The sequence below is a fragment of the Pocillopora verrucosa genome, chromosome 1, assembly GCF_036669915.1.
Source record: "Pocillopora verrucosa isolate sample1 chromosome 1, ASM3666991v2, whole genome shotgun sequence".
NCBI classification, from domain to species: domain Eukaryota; kingdom Metazoa; phylum Cnidaria; class Anthozoa; order Scleractinia; family Pocilloporidae; genus Pocillopora; species Pocillopora verrucosa.
In genome coordinates this window covers 32,209,661-32,230,470 of record NC_089312.1, presented here as the reverse complement: position 1 = coordinate 32,230,470, position 20,810 = coordinate 32,209,661, and the positions used below count along the sequence as shown (strand labels likewise).

General features: G+C 38.6%; 2 pseudogenes; both read right to left on the bottom strand.

Moving 5' to 3' along the window:
- Positions 1-9,229: 9,229 nt before the first annotated feature.
- LOC136279189 (uncharacterized) lies at positions 9,230-10,179 on the bottom strand (annotated as a pseudogene).
- Positions 10,180-11,357: 1,178 nt separating this feature from the next.
- LOC136279186 (uncharacterized) lies at positions 11,358-19,315 on the bottom strand (annotated as a pseudogene).
- Between the last annotated feature and the right edge of the window lie 1,495 nt (positions 19,316-20,810).

Sequence of the window (20,810 nt, the reverse complement as noted above, 5' to 3'; positions counted from 1 at the left end):
TTACAAGTATAAATATCTACTCCAAAGGGAACTTTGATATGAGTAAGAATACTTTTCACTACTTTAAGGTGACTTCTCTGTCTTCACCAATTACCTCTGGGCCAATCACGTATTAAGAAGGGCCAGTGAATAAGTTCTGTTTGAACCAAATGATACAAGATGCTTTTATCTTGTTTGGACGTACACTTACCAGAAGGTAGAAGGAATAATAAACAGATACCAAGCATAACTGATTATCCCTTATTTTCCTGGAAAAGTGAAAAGCGCAGTCTTCAAAAAATGACTCTTCATGACACATGGCATGGATCATACTACACTTGGAATTAGTGATGATATCGATATCCAAAAGCTAATAGTTCTTACCTTTTTCATCAGCCAGGTCCTTCTACTTCCTTAGCTGTTCATCACTTCGTCAAGAGCAGCACAACACTATAGGTGGCTAATTATGCACAAAATAAACGTAGCCACAAGGTACGCCAAACAGACGGCCACTGGTACCTGGACTTCAGTTCAAATGCCGTAACATTACGACAAATACCTGAGCTTTGCCATGTGACAAACTCAATCTTTCGAATTCATTGTAATCAGCCGTAAAAATACGGCAAAAAATACTTGGTCCTGTGGTAAATTTCTCGTAGGGCTTAAAGGGGAGAGCAGTACGGGGCAATTACTCTTGACATCAATAGAAAGATCTTCAGAAATAATTTTGTATATGTTTAAATTATTAAGAATATGTAAAAGTACGAAATACTAGATAACTGTGTAAAATCGGTGTTTAAAATCAGCCCGCTTAAAATCGTCATGAATAGGAAATTTTTCACAAAATGAGAAGTCACTTGCCAGTTGGGAAATTCAAATTCCTGTTAATTTGGTGAGAGTAAAAGTTGTACTGTTGAACAAATTGGCGAAGAAATATCGCTCCTCAAAACCGTGGGAAGGATTTCTAGTAGTGGCAGAATTTTTTCAGGCCGTTGCAGAGGATTTTCCAGTTCCAGCGTTACCTTAAAAAATTCTGAAAGTTATGGGATTTAACTCAAAGTCGTCTATTAAACAGTACTCCTTGGACAAATATAAAACTAAAAATTATATTTACTGTTCCCAAGTATGGCCCAAATAGCTGAAAACTTCAGTTGAGGTCGGCAAGTTCATTATTAGAATCGAAGTATCGTAAACTCTAAAGCAAATTTTTAAAATTGAATTTTCCTCAGCATGTTTATTCTCCTTTGTAGGCTCCTAAACGTCTGTCTTTCGAGGCTAACAGTAGACAGACTATCTTAATAAAATCTGAAACAAAACTCCTATCGCCCTCGGGTCTAAAGATACTTAAGAGCTTCCTTGAGGGCGGAATGAAAATTAATATCTTTACAAACAGAGCTCGCCATCGTTGCTTTTCTCCCACTAGGACAAAATGTCAGAATGACGCTCAAATGACACATTAGGCTCGTGATTGACAGCTGGAGCTTAACTGCACCTATCAGGAACTCCGTTCGTAGGCCAAATATTTCACCCGGTCGTATCGATTAGAAATTGCACTCAGGACTTCAGAAACCGAGTGATGAGACTGCTTGGCTATGTAACGAATAGAACCCCACATTACCGAAAAGCTTAGGCAAAAAGGGAACTAAAAGGAATTAAAACGAGTAAGCTTCTTCAACCGAATGTCAATATCATAAATTCCTCGTTGGAGGATATCAGTGACGACACTTACACCGTTTCGCAGGGACCAGTGAATGGGCGCAAACTGTCTGATAAACGTACCTGTAAAAGTTGTCTTTAATTGTCTTTAAACGAATACTTGAATACATATGAAGCGTGAAGTAACACATTTTTTCATACAAAGGAAAACAAATAACCTCCACCGAAAAGAAAAAACGAAAAAGTTAAATGATTTCGCGCCGTGAAATGCAAATGATCTCAACCAAACGCATAAAGGTCATACACGAAAACGAGTAAGTCGTTAATGGCAGTGGTCAATATTACTGTTAACGGCGTGACTGGGATACTATGAATCTCTGGTAAATATCTATTGAATGATAGCAATCATTGAACGTAAATTTAAGCTTAAAGAAACGGTAAAAAAAAAACACACTTACTTCGCAGTCACGGCGATTAACCCCCAAAAATAGACAATTTTCTCCAAGTAAGGCCAAATTTCTACTCTCCCAAAAATCTAGTGGTTCTCATATGTTACCAAATTAACGTGGAACAATAGCACAAAAGTATGAAGATTCACGTTTAAATCTGTGATAAAAATCGAGTTCCAGTAAAAATACTTATTTCTTATGTAGTAATTTCTGTTTAAGAGTGAAATGTCTGACAGTCAGTCGAGACGAAATTAGATTTGACTGGCTGATGGTTGGCGTCACATGCGGACCACAGCAACCTGTCATACCTATATTGGTTTTGAATATATTAATAAATTAGTGACATAAAAGCGCGGAAAGGGCTAATGAGACCGGTAGTACTATTGAAGATACGTTGAAGTCGAAAACGAACCAACTCGTTAATAAAATGGATAATAGTACTTGTAGTAGCGAACAAGAAGATGCTGCCAACCGATGTCGGTGGTTTCGCATCAATTGGAAATGGTGCAAAATGGGCAGCTCTGGTCTTGGAATAGATATCCGCTTAAATCCAGTGGTGTCGCTTGTGTCTGCTCAGATTATTTGGGGCTTTGTCCCTTGGTGCATATACAATCAAACCGTAGACAGCGAATTCTATGATGGCCGAGTGGAAGACATGGATCACCGCTACCTTTATCTGGATGTACATTGGTACCCAAGACGCCTGGGCTGTAAATATAATAGTTCTGTACTTCTCCAAATACGGCAACATGAAACTGGGAAAACCGATGAAAAACCTGAATTCAACGACACGACCTACTTCACCATGCTGGTGCCGCTGGCATAGAGATCGGCTTATTCTACTTCGGAGTGGGTATGTTTACACCAGTTATTATTGCAGTTGGTACAATTCCAGCAATAATTCCTCATTCGAATTATTTCAAGAACCGCGATTTTGTAAAAGGCATGTGAGATGGAGCGAAACCCAGAACACATTCAATGATCGCCGAAGAATATTTTCATTGCTGTCATGTAATCATTCGAAGACTCAATACTCGTTTGCAAAGAAAATCGATTACACCTGAGAGCTATAGAATTAAACGGGTGATCACACAGTTCAAAAACTCAATCATTTTGAATCAATTTCATTCAGTTGTTTACTTCGTAGATCGCATCTGCGTGCGCCCCAGAAAACCATTTCAAAGTCAATTGTCAAAACTGTCATTGCATTAGCGAATATGAAGCAAGGTTAGTCGTACACGTTTGAATCTTCGACAACTTTATTTGTACCTTGCGCTTGTTTTTACATTCGTTTTCAAACTTTTTAAACAAGCCTCACTATCTTAAGGATAATAGTGGTATTTCACTGAATTTACAAGCCTTTTATCGTAAACATCTTTTTCCAAATTTCCAAATCATTTGCTCGAGAAGGAAAATAATTTACACTTTTACCACTTTGGTGGCAAAACTGAAAGAAATGAAGTGTCCAAGCGAAAGCACTAAAAGTTTAACATCGCTATTAAAGGTATTAATTTATTTCTTCCTCTATATATATGACAATCGACCCTGGCACCTCTTCCGTTGTCCCTTCTTCGTCTTGTTTGGTTGCACTTTTGCTTGCCATTTTCTGAGCAGGATTTTCTCGCTTTCTCGTCCTCGCGAGCGAAAGAGGTTTTTTATGCCTCTCCAAGAATTTGAATTTTATTTCAAAACAGGAAGAACCTCTGATTTGCTTTGAAAAACGCTTGCGATTGTTTTTGGCTCTTCAAAAGGTGAAAATTGTTTTGAAAACACTCTAAAATGACATTGTAGAAAACATTGTTACACTTTGACGATGGTTGTTATGTTTACCTAGATGCGAAACAAAATCACTCAGCCTCGTTTTCAACTCTCAATTCCACGCTAAATACTTCGCTTCGTTGACCAATCAGAATGCGAGATTTTATTCAGTTATGCGATTCTATAAAAATCATTGCTTGTCGTTATCAGTTAGGCGCAGTTAAATGGTCCCTGATCGTAACAACATAAATGACATTATTCCCTGAATCCCGTACAACTAAAGTGATTTCTATCAACTTCAAAGTTGTAAAATATTTGATTTACAAGAGTAGCCGTTCATTCATTCGAATGCAGTTCAAAGTCTAACCTAGGACATTCTATCTTTTCAAAAAATATACCATTAAGTCGGGTCGGTACCGCTCGAAAATAACGAAAATAACAGCTTTTTCCATAATACATATTCAACCTAAGCCCTTTAGAAAATGAAGGAATTTCCCTATGTGGCTGGCTAGTAAAATCACTCTGAGAGTGTAATTGCGCAATCGTACCCAGAGGTCATTGGGCCCTCAACACCGTGACAACTAACTGTGATCCAATGAGGTGTTCACATGCCGATCACGCGTGTTTATCTTGATGATGATTGACGTTGTGATGCACAACAGGGCCGGGTCACATGACGAATCACGAGATTTTGCTTATAAAACTCTTTGGTCAGTTGTTTTGTATTTCAACGTATTTGGGTTGCGATCTCCTGGAGCATTATGGCGCAAACGCGTAAAATACTTACAGACGCATATACAATTCGTATTAATCGCGGCTAATCCACACTGAAAGATGTTATTTAGCGTAATTTTGGAACGGATTGAGTCGCGAACGCTTGAAAGCCATGAAAGCCTTGAATGCCTTGTATGCTAAGTATGCCAATGTCTTAGTTGAAAAACGTTCACTTGTTGTAAAAAGCAAAATCTGAAATCTGAAACCAAACTGCATATACTCTATGCAATCTATTGAACAACACTACTACCGTTAGACTGAAGAACATAACTATAATGGTGCAAACTGCTTGTGAAGAAAGACAACATGTTGGATTCACTTCATAGCAAGGAACGTGGCTACGATAACAGCACGAATGGTATTAATTTCACGATCAGAAAGGAATCTTATGTTTGTTTTCATTGTAGTTGTATGGATATTCTTTTTTAATAAATACGTGATCCAAAATCCCGTGTTTTTTTTGTGTAGAATGTTATTATGCTAATATTGTTTACGCAGTTGTCCTTGTCACAGGCGGCCCAAGCTCACGTCTCGAGAAAAAGCCAACGATTAATTCATGAACGCGTCACGCTTGTGTGACTCGGTGTTAAGTTACGAGAGGAACTGCACGGTATAAGGAATAGTATAGGGTACGAAGTATGGTCGATTTACAACGATACATATTTCGAAATATGAACATTTTTCTCGTAAAATCAATAAAACTTACTCATACCCTGTGTATCCGTTGTATTTTCTGGCGATTTCTGCCGTTCTAAGCTTGCTTAACCATCACTGTTATCACGTCATCTACATTTATTACGTTGGTAAATCTGTACAGACATCACATCAACCAACTCGCGCGCAAAGTAAGAAGACTGAAGGCTTGAAATAATATTGCGATCGATTTTCACCAAGAAATGGGCCAGGAATATTCCACAATAGTGCAAATAATCGCGAACGCGGATCGCAGTAAAGCGATTGCGTGACGCTCGGTAAGCTGTAGGTTGACATGTTATTATATACCTGACGTAAAAACTCTTCAGATTCTTAGTCTGCATTTTGTACCCACTCTGCAGTCTGCAGTCTATATTTTGTATCCGTCTGCAGTCTGCTGTCTGCATTTTGTACTAACAGGTATCCGTGGCACCAATACAGTTTATTTTTTGGTTACATTTATTCGCAAAACACACATTATCTACCACAAAATACCTGTGAGTGAGGTAATTCGACATTTTCGTTCTTTCCCACATTAATATTCTTCTCTCCTTTTGTAAGAATGTAGACATCACTCACAATGTTTCAAGTAATCCACCCACCCTACAAAAAATAACTCTTGCATGCATAGCATGCCTATGTTTTGAAATAGGTGTATGCCCTTGGCCAGACTTGAGCGCACTATTTCAGTATACTAGTCCGACACCCATAGTATAACTACACTTGATTCCAAGGATCCAGTACCATCCAGGTATCCCAGTTTACCCTGCTCACATGGTCTAGTTACAGAACACAACATGCATTAGCCCATAATTTGATCGTCTATTATCATTATCGCACAAATAATAAGGAAACTGTAACAGGAGAGGAGATTTTAAAGTCATGTCGCGTGCTTGTTGAATTACAAGTTCCTGTGTGAAACAACTTCGGCTTTCCCGGATGACAGGAAACTCCCCTTATTTGATAGGAAATATCAATAGCCCATAAAATTCATTAACTGCGTCATGTTTCCAGAAAATAAGACTGGAAAATGTTTTTTCCACCTTCCACCATCAAGAAATTCCACGTAGAAGTAGTATTTGTAGCGTGGCTGCTTGACCTTTCATGAGAAGTAAAAATTTTATCTTTTTTTTTTCAAGAAGACACTTCTAGAAAGTTCTTAATCCTTTCTGTTATCTTATTTTCCTGTTTTTTGACTGCAGATATCATCTACATTTTGCTATTATTCTCGCCGGATTGTCATGGCATTTCCTGCGTGCATGTGCGTGCTAGTCATATACAGCACTCTTTCGAGTTTCTTTGGGTGGTGTCGGGCTTAGGTGTGTTGGTCTGGCTCAAAAGATATTTGCACGCTGCAACACGGGTTCCTATGTTTGCTCCTTTTTCTTTATTTGTATTTTTTATTCCTCTCTCTTGCATTATCACACATTTATGTTTTTTTTATTCCCTCAGCGCGTTTCCCTCAGATTTGAAGTAGGCTATGAAAAGTCAATATTGACCAATATTAAACCCTTTTCTATCACTATTTGTTACAGAGAACCCCTGTTATTTATAAATTTATTTCTCAATAGAATGTGTTTTTATTTGCTATCTATTTCCATTAGAACATGAAACTAAGTCCCCTGATAAGTTTTTTTGTTTCGTGACCCCCAAAAACTGTGTTTGCGACAACATCAATTAAGAAATCAAAGGCAATTACGCCTGAGAAATTCGCTTTTAGCCTTCTAACCCGCAGAAGGCAAATCCATGTAATGGAAACGTTCTAAGACCCCTGTAAACTAGAGACCCTAAGTGATGTTGAGGGGTCAAATATTTACACTAAATCTGTTACCCTCAAAGGATCACGTACTCGTACATGTAACGTCCGGAAAATATCACGCATATATTCACACCGTGGGCGCACCTAGCGAATTCTATCCGCTGGCTTCAATAGTAAAGAGACTACCTATTTACTATTTGTATATGAACAAGCTTATTTGCCCTACTTGAAAAAGTCCTTGATGAAGTCTACTCTTGTCAGATGAAACGTGTGGGAGATAAATACAAGTTTTTACTTTTCTCAGTTCGTGCGGTGGTGCTCACCTAGCTTGTTCCGTCAAAACGCTTTTAATGTGAAGTCACGTCGACCTCGACAGAAAAATTTAGCTTACACTGTCATAATCAATGGTTTGATACCGTAACTACCCATTTAGGTAATGAAATTCTTGTCAAATGTTTTGAAAACTTTGTCTACCCTTGATTGCACGCAGAAAAGAAAAGGCAAATTCCGAACGGTATTTCAAAATATTTTATTTATTGGTCAATTATGAACTGTTTTATAACAGCGCGAGGAAAAAGAAAAATTGAAACAACCGGCGTATCGAACAAATAAAATTTTTTTTTTCAACAAGGAGTTTGTAATTTTTCCCAATGAATTTAAGTGGGGGTCAATTTTTGTGACAGCCAAAGATAGACATCTCTGAAACGTGTCCTCATTCTCGCAACAGCACAACAGACATTGTTAATCCTATGTAGTGTAGTGTATCAGTTGTATTACGTCTTCATAGTGATGCCATATAAGAAATCAAGTGTTTAAAGAGCCCTCATTCAACCTAACACTCGAATTGATAGAGTCAAGATGGTGCAGTTGTCTTGCTCATTTGCAACTAACTGTAGAACCAAATGTTATTTTTCTCGCGCTGGCCAGGATGGCAACAGCTCATACCTATAAATTCGTGGTTGTACAGCTTAAAAACAAAACATTTGAGAGACGTCGATGTATCCCAACTGCATTTCGTTCGAGAAGAAGCTTATTCTAGCGCGTATTGGCTTATTTGGAGAGTTACGAAGACCGCTATTTCACGATGTGCCTCAATATCGTGCACAACCTTAGTGTGAGATTCAGACCTTTGGGTTCGTAAATGCCAGTATCCTCCTCATAAAAATCGGAGACATAAAGTGAGAGAGAGATGAATCTGCAGATGGCAGAAGAAATCAAAGCTAGTGGCGAGTCTTCCTGGTGGCAAGGTGACTGTAAACATAATAGAACACTTACTGTAACTGCTATCTTAGATGTCGGTCATGAATAAGGAAGAAGGGCAAGAAGAGCGCTTATCTGAACATCAGTTTTCCTAACTGGTGATTTGTGACTGAGATGAACTTTATATCACATGATTGCTAGGGATACGCAGGTACTGTAGAAGCGCTCTCATAAATAGAGGTGGGCGATCCTCCCTCTGACTTAAGAACTGCGACAAGTTTAGATCTCAGACCAACTGACACAGTTTGGAGCACCTCAGGGTCTCACTAGGCTCATCACATTAGAAACCTTCAGCAAACTAATCGTAGAAGCGGGTGGTTATCGGTAACGTGCACAGATCTCTGAACGTGGGTCATTGCAAGAACTATATCCAATCCGTCACAGACAAAACAGAAAGCGAGATATTCTTGCTAAAAGGAAGAACGTATCGAGACGTTTCAGTCATTGACTGCCATCCAAAAGCACCCTAACAAAGACAAACACAGTGAAGCTGACAAAAAAGGATCCGCCTATGATAAGATCAAGAGGAAATAGACGAAGACCGGCTTGCCATTCTATAGGGGATGGCTACGTTCAAGGACGGTGTTACGGGAAAATTTACTGATTTTCCCGTGTGTGTGTTATTCGGTACATATTTATTCGTAAACTTTCACATTTAACCATTTCAAGTCCTTTCATTTTAAAAAAAAAAATGCATAAAAACCACAATGGCTTTTAGAATAGATTTTTGTTGATTACTCACTTTTACTATGCACCTGCTTGTCGGCACTTTTGTCATTTATTACATGGTTTTTTTAGGTAAATATAGTGTTAATGGTCTTTCTGGAAACATTGTTTTCATGGTAGATAGCAGCTGAGTTTATACTCGTAATTTTATTTTCTTTTCATGCGATGGTTTCCAAACCAACCTTGCATAGATAAGCAGAAACTTTTAATTGCTTTTCCGTTTTTTATTTCCTAAGCTGTGCTACTGATTACTGTTCACTGTTAAATATAAATAAAAGACAAAACTTATGGAAATCATTCATCTGTTTTTGTATTTTCCTGATTCGGTACATCAAGTAGTCTGCTGGCTGGCTGCAACCTATTCACAGGGGGCAATAATGATTTCTTTCTTGGTGGATGCCAACTTCTTTTGGATGTTATGTAACTGTTCCTTATAAAATATGATTGCTGATTCGTCTGATAATTTGGATACAGCTTTTCAATCCTTTTGTCTAAATCCACTTTCTTCATGTTCTTTAGATGAGATGCTTCCTCCCTTTCATCTTTAGTTACATACACTAAAGGAGTCAAGGGCAGGTCTACTCTCTGCTTTCCATTAATGAGCGCTTCTTGAAGGCCCATTTCTCGGTTGGCAGAGGCTAATTCTGTTACATCAACCAGACTCAGGCCAAGAGCCTTGCCATCAACAGAAGCATGTAATTTTTCATCAAGTGGTCTGCTCAAATACCTGTGGTTATATTGGGAGGGAAGTCGATGCAAGTTCACAGAATGAGGAAATAATAAGAAAGTTGTAATGGATGGCAGCTGCTATTTTAAGCACTACAGCAAAGAGGAGGAAAACTTAATATACTAAAAAAAGCTTCACTTCACTCTTCTAAATACACAAAAAATCAAATTTTGAAAAACAGGTTATTTACCTGATCTACTTACTATGTTAGTTAATTATTTAGGGCTAATAAATTGCTTATTGAAATTTCGGATCAATATCAGTATCTGGGCAACTGCCCACCTACCCCTCCCCTAACCCAACAACAGTCAATTAATAACAAGTTAAGGATAATGTTGGGTTAGGGGAGGGGTAGGTGGGCAGTTGCCCAGGTACTGATATTGATCCGAAAATTTCATTTTTTCCTGGAGATAAGGGGTGGGGGTCACCACGTGAAACAAGGCAACAGTATTTTCTTTTTGCAGTTAACCCTGTATGTGTAATGCAGATTGTCTGTAATTCATATATTTATTAATAACTACAACCCCAGGACCACAAAGCCACCTTTCGTGTCGTAATGTTACTCACAAAGCCACAATTTCTTTACTTAGGCCATCCCTCTCCTGGATAACTGGGCCTCATCTTTTGGATCCTGCATGCCAAACCATGAGAATGTTGTACCCTGCTGCTGAAACAGAAATCAATTGAAATAATAACCCAGCAAGGAATAAATCCTACGGAATTGTGTTTATTGACTGTAGTGTAATGTCCTGTCCATTACCAACATCCACCTAGCCCTGCATCTCCATCTTGAAAATCTATTGGACAGAGGATTATCTATAATAGACCCGGGTCTAAAAACACGACAAGCAAAATTTTAAAATGTATCATTTTACCTGACAGCCATGTTTGACATGTTCCTGCCACAAGCTGCTGTAAATTAATACAATTTTAGCACCATTTGTATTAAGAAGATTTAAAGATTTATTGACTTCTTCAAGTTGGGTACCAAGGCCTTCACCTTTAGATTGGTTTCCACCACTGCTCACAGATTCGTGCTGCTCAATGAAATTCTTAAGGTCCACAGGGAACAGGGTACGATCACATCTGCATGGGCAATAATAAAGAAATTTTGTCAAGAGGGCTGGACGGGAAAAATTTGGCTCGAAGTCATGATGTTCGGACTCAGCGCAGTGAGGTTCTTGCATCAAGATCGAGAGTCAAATTTAATCCGTCTAGCCCGATCAAACTCAGTTAATAAGCTTTTTACCATATGACCGAGGACTATTGAAAATTTTGAAAATTTGTTTCCACCCGCAGGACGTGATAGACGGACGCACACGAGACAAAACCAAAGAGATTACTACAACAAAAACCTTTCTTTTATGCTAGATGGTCATATGATGATCACTATACAGAGGTACTTAGAGTAGAAGCGTGCTGCAAGCACGTTTCTTTACCTTCTTTCTTTCGTTTCAGGTCTACGGTACGAACACTGATTAGCAAGCAGACCCCGCAATAAACTATTTACTAGCTTGAATGCATGTTTTTTTTTGTACAGTTTCTCAAGTCAGGCAAATTGTAATCTAATCCAGAATTAATGAAAATTGATAAACCGTATTTGAATTCGTCCATCTAAAAGTATATCGACAGATAAACTGAATCTCAGTACGATGGAGAGGAAAAAATAGCTGGAACAATAGAGAATATTTCCAAGAAGATCTAAAACAACTTTCCACGTTTGATTATAGGTCTCACCAGCCAAGGGATCGCAATCCTTATGACACTTCTGAACGCAAAGGTTTGTCTCCAAATCTTTGACTGTTTCTCCTTTACATTCTGCTTTCGTCAAATGGCGAGACCCGATATGAACATCCATCACCTTGGCAGGATTCTGGTCATTGCCAAACGCGTAGAAACGAGCATTTAGGTGATCCCCGCTGTCAACAAAAATCAGATAGATATCCCCACTCTCAGATGTCCCTAGACTCTTTCCATATTCAATGAGGGTGCTCTCTTCTGATTCCGTGATGCAAACAAAGTACGACTGATAAAGGGAGGCATATCCAAGTGCTCGAGCGTTGGCGTTCGTGGTTGATTTCTTTAAAAATGTACCCTAAGAAATAAAGACACCGTTGACCAGATAATGAAGAAACGAGGCGATTTACGGACGAAATTAGTCAAATTCTAATAAGTTACATATTTTGGAAAGATTGATAAAACTTAAGGCGTTCTATGATTAAGGAGACAACGAGGACCGCTTTTTCGAACTGATTTAAAATGTGCAAGAACTCATCATCTAGGCCCGATTCTGGTTTTTTCCTACAATCAGATATGTGTTTTAATATTCTAGACTCAGCCAAAACTACTTATTTCCTTTAATCAAAGGGAGCATAGTACTTTGGTCGCTTGCAACCAAATTGAAAGCACGGATGCAGCATTATTGCCATGATTTTTTCACATAGATTAACATTTCAAGAGTTACATTTGCGAGCGCTATTGTTTTCTTAAACTTTTGAAACAGTACTAATTTCAATGATTGTGATTCGATCCAAACCGTAAGTTTGAAATTTATTTTGATGCTATTTAAACAACAAAGTTGCGGTAGTATTCTACATAATTATGTTTGTATTAACGTATTAAGGGCTAATACTGCATTTTTGTTGCTAGTTTTACCTTATAAATAGACACCCCTTCAGGAGAAATTTCCACCAAATAACGCGACTCTGGTTCCTTGGGCAGAGCTGCAAATATAACAAATAATGTTCCTGCTGTTGATGCAGTAAAGTGCAAGCATTTACCCTCGGTGTCCGTGGGGTCACATCGGAGTGCATTTGACCATTTCTCTTGACATAGTTGGGTTGCCCTTGAAGGCTGCCTTGATGTAGATCGTTTGTCCGAACTTGTAGATGATATGTACACACGGGGCTAACTGAGTTCCAACCATGTCTTCCGCTAAAGTGGGAAAGAACCTTTTCGATACCTTAAAAATCGCTGGGATCCAGAACAAGGCTGTTATCGACTTCATTAAACGTTAGCACAAGACCAAAAATAGAAATTTTTCTCAGAGAAACATTGTTGGTGTTCCTGTTACCGTATGCACCGTACAGATGAAAGGAACCATCGTTATCACTTGTATACCATTTCTTTTCATAGAATTTTACAAGGCGGGTCATATTATGACCAATGTTGAAAGTTGAACGTTGAGCATTGGGTAGATCATCTACCATGTCAAGGAAACCTTCAAAACTGTGCTGTCTTTAATAATATCCGCCCAACTTAGAGGCTCACGGTAGTTAAAAAAGGACTCTGGTGATTATCCTTGAATGTTTGGTCGCTATGTGGTGTACAGGCATTCAACTCGATGTCGGAGATAGACATTGCACCCTTAAATAAAAGAAGATCAGATTCATTTCAACGACAAGTAATACCTATATAGTTTGCTATCCAACAGTCATTCCTATCGTTCCTGTTCTTGTAACCTGGTCAAAATTTCAAGATCTTATCAGACTTGAATCAATCATTTTCCAATTAGGACGTTTATCATTACGTCAAATAGATACCCATTTAAGAATAAGAAGAATATACCATCGATAGCCTCTATTTGGCGCGAAAATATGCATCGATATTTGTCCGCGGACGTTCTCTGTTCCGAGATGCGAACAGCTATCCGAGAGCGAAGCTTGAGGAAACTTTGAGTTTGGAGGAACAGATATTCTAGCATATTTTTACGCCAAAAAGGGCTTTATTTCGTTTATTATCTTTCAGATATTTTGCAACGCGTGGATGAAACTTTTTACTGCCTGTGGTACGTTTACTTTTCAGTGCTCTGTGATATAACTTCATGAACAAACAAACATCTTCCTTTTCTGTAACAATAACTAGACGCTCTCTTATCTTGAATTGACTCTAAAATGAACGTTTTTATCGTAATAGACGTATGGTTTCAAAATGTGGTAATATCACTTGGGGTATATCCTCGGATACTCCCCGGTTTTAGTTGGGGCATATTCGATCGCGTGATGAGTTTAGACCAGTCTCGCACGAGCAAAATTATTGGATGAATTATAAACCAAATTATAATACCTCTTCCATGTATATCTCAATTGCCCTTTTCAAGCTCAACCTTCGTCTTTGTACAGCATTTTCCACTGCTTGGCGACTGTCAAACTCACAATAATATCGCCTCGTTCCATGATCATCTTCTACTTCGTAATATTTTATGGTTTTGCCTCCTTTCTCTTCCGTCTGTAAGTGCGCAGCATTTCCTTCACAACCCCAATCTACCGAATCATCTTGGAATAAATCATTAGCCCTAAAATCGAGGAGGTCAGTGATAGATCCTATTTGGAAACGGAAGGCCTTCGGATAGTCTGGAATTGTCTTGAGCCATTCTTTGAATTCTGTTTTAAAAGTTGGCGAGTACACGTCCGATAAAATGGACGCAATATGCTGGCTGCCTCCTTGGGCCACCACTGAAGTTGATGTGGTCTTTGTCTGTTTCCTGCTGCTCTCACCTGTCTCGAAAGAAGCACCGGCGCCAACACTTGCAAACAAATTCTTAAACTCCATTTCCATTTGAATTTCAAATTCCTTTCTGCTTTTAGCCTCTTCAGCATCCATCGTTTTGCGTATCTCCAACTGGCCGCCAAACTTTGCAGATTTGACAAAATGTGTTCCCCAGCGTTGAATAAAGTTTTCTAGAAAACCAAAGATACGTTAATGTAATTGATGCAGATTTGAAACTCAGTTTTCAAAAAGAAGCTGAAGCGGAGAGCTCCAAGACTACCTCCAAGGGCATAAATAGAGAAAAACAACCTAATTGAAAACTTATTATTTTCTGGACCTTCGGCGTAAAAAAATATTACCTAATAACATGTTGATCAAAGTCAGGTTACACATTTTTTGACGATGAGCTTAGGATCGACATCTCCTCTACGTGTCAAGGTATGATACTTAACGATATTTAAGAGGTCCTCCTGCCGAGAAGTAGGAAGTTGGTAAGTTCATGAATTCTCGTAGAAATGACATGCTAAGATCTTGTGGCTTAACCTCATCCAGAAATATTTCATATCTGCGAAGAAAAATTAATTACGTGTTTGTTATACCCAAATATCCCGACATTACCCAAGTTAAATGAGTTGGTTGAGTTGGAAATGCAAAACAATCATTACATCATAATAAAAGGAAGTACCATTATGATACCCATCACCCATAGCGTTACCTACCATGACACGAATATCATCATCACCTTCGTTCCCATGGCTAAGTTAAGTTCCCGCTCCCTAACGTTGTCTTCAACTGACAATTACCTGTCAACATCAACGTCCATCATTGCCAAGTACTTCTGGCGAGCGGTTGCTGTGGACTCTCCCCAGGCTTCTTTCACTCCTGCAGAGAAACCGTAGTACGAGCCAGATACGCCTGCCTGTTGTTGAATGTGCTTCCGATATTCCTCGCGACTTTCAAACGTCATTAACGAGGCGGACGTGTCATAGATACCGTGAACGTTCATGGTATCCGGAACATCCAGGCCATCGTACCTAAAATAGAAGTGAAATTGAACCTGAGCACGATGACTCAATTAATACCTATTCAATTCATTTCTTAATATAATCAAAGGTAAATTGATACGGATGAAATATAATTTCGATGGATCAGAAAAATGCGGCAAAGGTGATGGAAATGTGGGAAGTAATAGCTGCAATATGTAATGTCTGAAACAATCAACTGCCAGCGATCTCGAGAGAAATAAGGAGAAACACTTTCATCAATCCGGTGATGCCCTGTCCAAAAGATATGAAATAGTGAAAGATAATATTAATCACTGAATGACACAGCCATACTCGTCGATCCTCCGATAATTAGTGCTATGTGACTCGAGGCAGGCTGGGCTTAACTAGGTCCATAGTGAAAAACTTTCAGCAGACGGCTAGTGGTAGGAATAAAAATAAACGGTGCGGTTCTGATCATAAGCATCTGTAAAGAATTGTGACAATTCTTTAATAATGAAATTTCTGGCATTTTGTTAAACCACGGTGCTCGGTGTTTCAAACATTTAGCAAACTTACGTGGCTTTGTTTGCGCAGTTTCTTTGAACGATGCTGATTTTTCTGGATTCTGGGCTGTATTTTCCTCTCCCGTCAAAACCAACTCCCATAAACGCTGCACCATCGATCATGTTCTGTCCCAGTCAGCATTACGAATCGTAAATCGTTAAAAATTTACTTCAAGAATGGAACAATCTTAATTACGGTGAGAACTGAACTTATACAAATAGTACAATACAATACAATTTCTCTTCGAGTGTTTAACATGATAGCTCACGAGTGAGATATCGCGTTGAATACTCGAAGAGAAATTCCATATCTACCCCATGTCTTATTGGGTTATTCTATAAGCATAAAAGCCCTTCACTGACAAGAAAAGTCAACTTAATGAATGAAAAAAGTTGTAAAGTGCGTTGGCGATAAGGCTTCAGATGAAAAATGCGTTGAATCATTACGAAAACAAACAATGTGCGTAATTTCAATTCACAAAATTCTCAGTTATGAACTTTTTCCTCCCCGACAGAAGAAATCTTTTCAGGTACACGGCCAAATTCGGCTGGGGATATATCATCTAGTTGTCTCTTTCGTCCTCAGCCGCGAGAAATGCAACTACCAAATTAAAGCCACTAAGTACGAAACTCACGGTTTTTCTTTTCGTATTTTGGTTTTCTTCCCTCTCTAGGAAGTTTTGAACGTCACTATCTGTAGGCGATGTGGATTTTTCAGTGTTTTAGCAGCCACACTCCACACTTTAAGGTTAAGGCTTTGCATGATGGAGTAGCGCGAAAGACGAGTGACCTGTCCGCAACTGATTGGCTATTTTAAACACACGTGAAATATTGTCGTATTTTTTCACGTGTATTGATACGACTTTTCTTAGGGCTGGAAATCCTTATATAACACTGCAGTTTATAAAAATTAAACCTTTTACAAAAAAAAAAAAAAAAATTGGATGGTAGTCAATATAATTTGCTCCTGAGAGGAACGAATCTAAGGGCAGAGTTGGAAGCATATATTTATATTCCTACTTTTTTATAGTCAAATACTGTTCATGAAGCAGGGTGTTCATTTACCTGACAAATACTCGACTTCCATTTTGCCGAATAACAAGGATCAGTTTCTTTGTACCCAGATCCCCAGCAACCGTTCATTAGTGCCGTTCCAAGGCCCGCAGGAAACACATAAGGAGTTTCTCCTCCTTCTTTGGGCGACTCTTCTCCCCCTGAGATACTTGCATCGATGTGATATCCAGGAGGGAGAAACATATCCTCACTTTCCCATCCTTTGTCTGGAGTGATGTCAAGTTTGATCTATCAATGGAAACATAAATCAGTTATTTCTTAAGGTTTTTTTGTTAATTTCTTATAATCACCAATCAGGACTAACATTGAAAAGCTGTCAAGTTGCTGAGTCAGAAGAAAGGTTAAGAAGTTTTCTAGAATTTCTCGTTGAGCAATTGATTGTCCATATGAAAATGGTATATGGTTTATATTGAATTTATTGCTGTTCTGTTCCAATTTCATGTACGTATTTACGATATTTAAACAGGCTGGCCCAGTTCAGCTTTAAGCTTGTTTGAATAGGGGCCTGTATAAACAATGACAAGCCCAGACCACAACACTGAGAGCTATGTTCCTTGCGAGAAATGTGTGGGTTCGTCCCTTGCTAACCAGTATAGCGGAAAATGCAGGAGGCAGGGCCTACGGCTTATCTTCTTTAACCGAGAAGAATTGAAAGTTTAAGACAGCACATTGCCTTCGGTTATTTTAAGAGCCTGAGTGTTGGCTTTAACCCTTCTGCACGGCTGTCTGGCGCTATACAACATGAGCTAGGCAAGGGCGGTTAAATTTATTAAATTGATTACCGTAAGAGAGGATTCAAGTTAAAAGACACAATGCGGTAATTCAGGCCTTATTTCGTTGATATTTCTTCTTCAGTTATGTTCAGACTCAAAGAATTTTTCTTCCTGTATTGTTTTTCTTCGTTGCCTAAATGCGGGTGGCTAGTCCGAATGGTCGGAATAAGAGAAACAAAATTGTTTATTACTGGAACCTAAATGGCTATTCCCGAATGGGCTGTCATTCAAAAGTAAAGACACAATTATAGAACTTTTGGGGATTACAATTAAACAAAAAGTTGTGGATTCAGTCCAATGGTACTGTTTGCTGTTTCCCTGAGTTACTTGTGCTAACCTCCTTCTTTAGAAAATCCGCAGCCTTTCGCTGGGCATCATCAATTGTCTGCAGTTGTTTGTCCACAAGTTTTCCAGCCACTTCGATTCCTTTTTCAACCGCGGCTTCCTGAACCTTAGGGTTTACCATCACTGCGGCAGGGACGCGCTTGGAGCCAATCACATCTCGTACCTCAGACACTTCATTTTTGAGATTTGCTGCATCGTTTCTGATATAGTCTTGCACAATAAATAAGGAATATTATTAAAACCTAAAGGAAGAGCAATTTTTGAGGCGGCTCAACTATAATTGTATTCTTGACGTTCTTTGGTTCGCTTTCGAAAAATGTTTCATCGAGTTTACCTCTTCATTTCGAATTCACTCTGCGACTAGTAGCAAACTTGTGCCCTGCTCTAAACCAATCTTATACAAAAGTAAAACCCGATCCTTTTGAACTTCTACGTTTTCCTGTTTTCGGTCGTTTGCCTTTTTCACTTTTTTCACTCTCTCGCATGATAACTGACTTTTAAAGATAAACTCTATCTTTAATTTGAAAATCAACAAAAATATGACCTTTGAATATGACCATACAACAGAACAGTGGGGATCAGGTTTGTCAAATCTCCATTTGTCTATGGGAAAGCCAAGTTGTCCGTTCGTTTGACAAGAGTCCCACATGACATTTGCGGTGTCATGTAATGGTCACGTGTGTCATGGTCTCCTGTCTTCATCCACCCTATTCGAATAGGCAAACGGGAAGCTCCACTTGCGGACACTTTTCCAATTCCAATAGGTTGAAGTGTCAGTTATTTTAACAACAATTCAGTCGTTCCTCGCACATTTTTTGGTTTTAAAGGTTGTCTCAAAATGATAGCTCGAAGCTTTTTCCCTTGTGGTCGTAAAGTACAAAGAGATGTCAAACCTCACGCGATCTGAATTCGTGCCCCGAGGCTCTATCACTGAGTTACCGAGAATATGTGGGTGAAATAAGACAGATGCTCGCTTTATAGGTGAGAAGCGTACGAATATACACGTTTAAAAAGAATAAGATATTTCCCTAATTTGAACGAACAACCTCAAAATGAACAATCATTCTCAATATATTTACAGATGGAGGATACTTTGGTGTTTGTCATGATTATGACCATTCGTAATGACCATGGTAGTTATATCATCTGTCATATTTCAGTGAGTTTCTTTCTCTATAAATACATTGACTAATATAAGTAGCATCAAACTATTCTTGTAAAGGATAATTTTACCTGAAACTTGCAGTGGAGTTTGGTGGCCTGTGGAGAACCCCGGTTTATCTTCAAAGGTGGAATTTTGGACATGTGGAAGAGCTTCAACTACTACTTTGTACAAAATGATATAAGATAATGTTAAACAAATTGAAATATAGAAAACAGCAGCCTATAACCGCAACAGCCAGTGAGGTTATTACCTCCATTTCCCAACCATGTGGGATATCGCCGGTGTATAACTAATTGAATAAAATTTGACCAGCGCTGGAGATCATCAGTCACTGATTCTCTTGCTCCAGAGGAGTAAGCACTTTCCATGCTAAAATTTGCACTGAGAGTGCATTAAACGCTGAGAAGCTGCTCTCCGGAAGTAGACCATCATGAAACGTGAGCACCCTTTACCAAAGATTTTTAAAATACGAAGTCAGTCCAGTGGCCTCGACATCTTACCCATCATAACTCATTTTCCTAATTCAGTGGCTGGCAATTTTTTCTAATCCAGTGGCTGGTATATTTATATCTAATTCAGTGGCTGACATATCTTTTTCTGTATTTTTTTTCTAGAGGGGTGAGGGGAATTCATAAGAATCATGTATGTATTCATTAGTTACTAAATTGAAACATATAATTTTATTTTGATGACCTTACGTACTCAGTCTCGAGCTTTGAACTGCGATGTTCTTACAAGTATAAATATCTACTCCAAAGGGAACTTTGATATGAGTAAGAATACTTTTCACTACTTTTAGGTGACTTCTCTGTCTTCACCAATTACCTCTGGGCCAATCACGTATTAAGAAGGGCCAGTGAATAAGTTCTGTTTGAACCAAATGATACAAGATGCTTTTATCTTGTTTGGACGTACACTTACCAGAAGGTAGAAGGAATAATAAACAGATACCAAGCATAACTGATTATCCCTTATTTTCCTGGAAAAGTGAAAAGCGCAGTCTTCAAAAAATGATTCTTCATGACACATGGCATGGATCATACTACACTTGGAATTAGTGATGATATCGATATCCAAAAGCTAATAGTTCTTACCTTTTTCAGGTCCTTCTACTTCCTTAGCTGTTCATCACTTCGTCAAGAGCAGCACAAGACTATAGGTGGCTAATTATGCACAAAATAAACGTAGCCACAAGGTACGCCAAACAGACGGCCACTGGTACCTGGACTTCAGTTCAAATGCCGTAACATTACGACAAATACCTGAGCTTTGCCATGTGACAAACTCAATCTTTCGAATTCATTGTAATCAGCCGTAAAAATACGGCAAAAAATACTTGGTCCTGTGGTAAATTTCTCGTAGGGCTTAAAGGGGAGAGCAGTACGGGGCAATTACTCTTGACATCAATAGAAAGATCTTCAGAAATAATTTTGTATATGTTTAAATTATTAAGAATATGTAAAAGTACGAAATACTAGATAACTGTGTAAAATCGGTGTTTAAAATCAGCCCGCTTAAAATCGTCATGAATAGGAAATATTTTCACAAAATGAGAAGTCACTTGCCAGTTGGGAAATTCAAATTCCTGTTAATTTGGTGAGAGTAAAAGTTGTACTGTTGAACAAATTGGCGAAG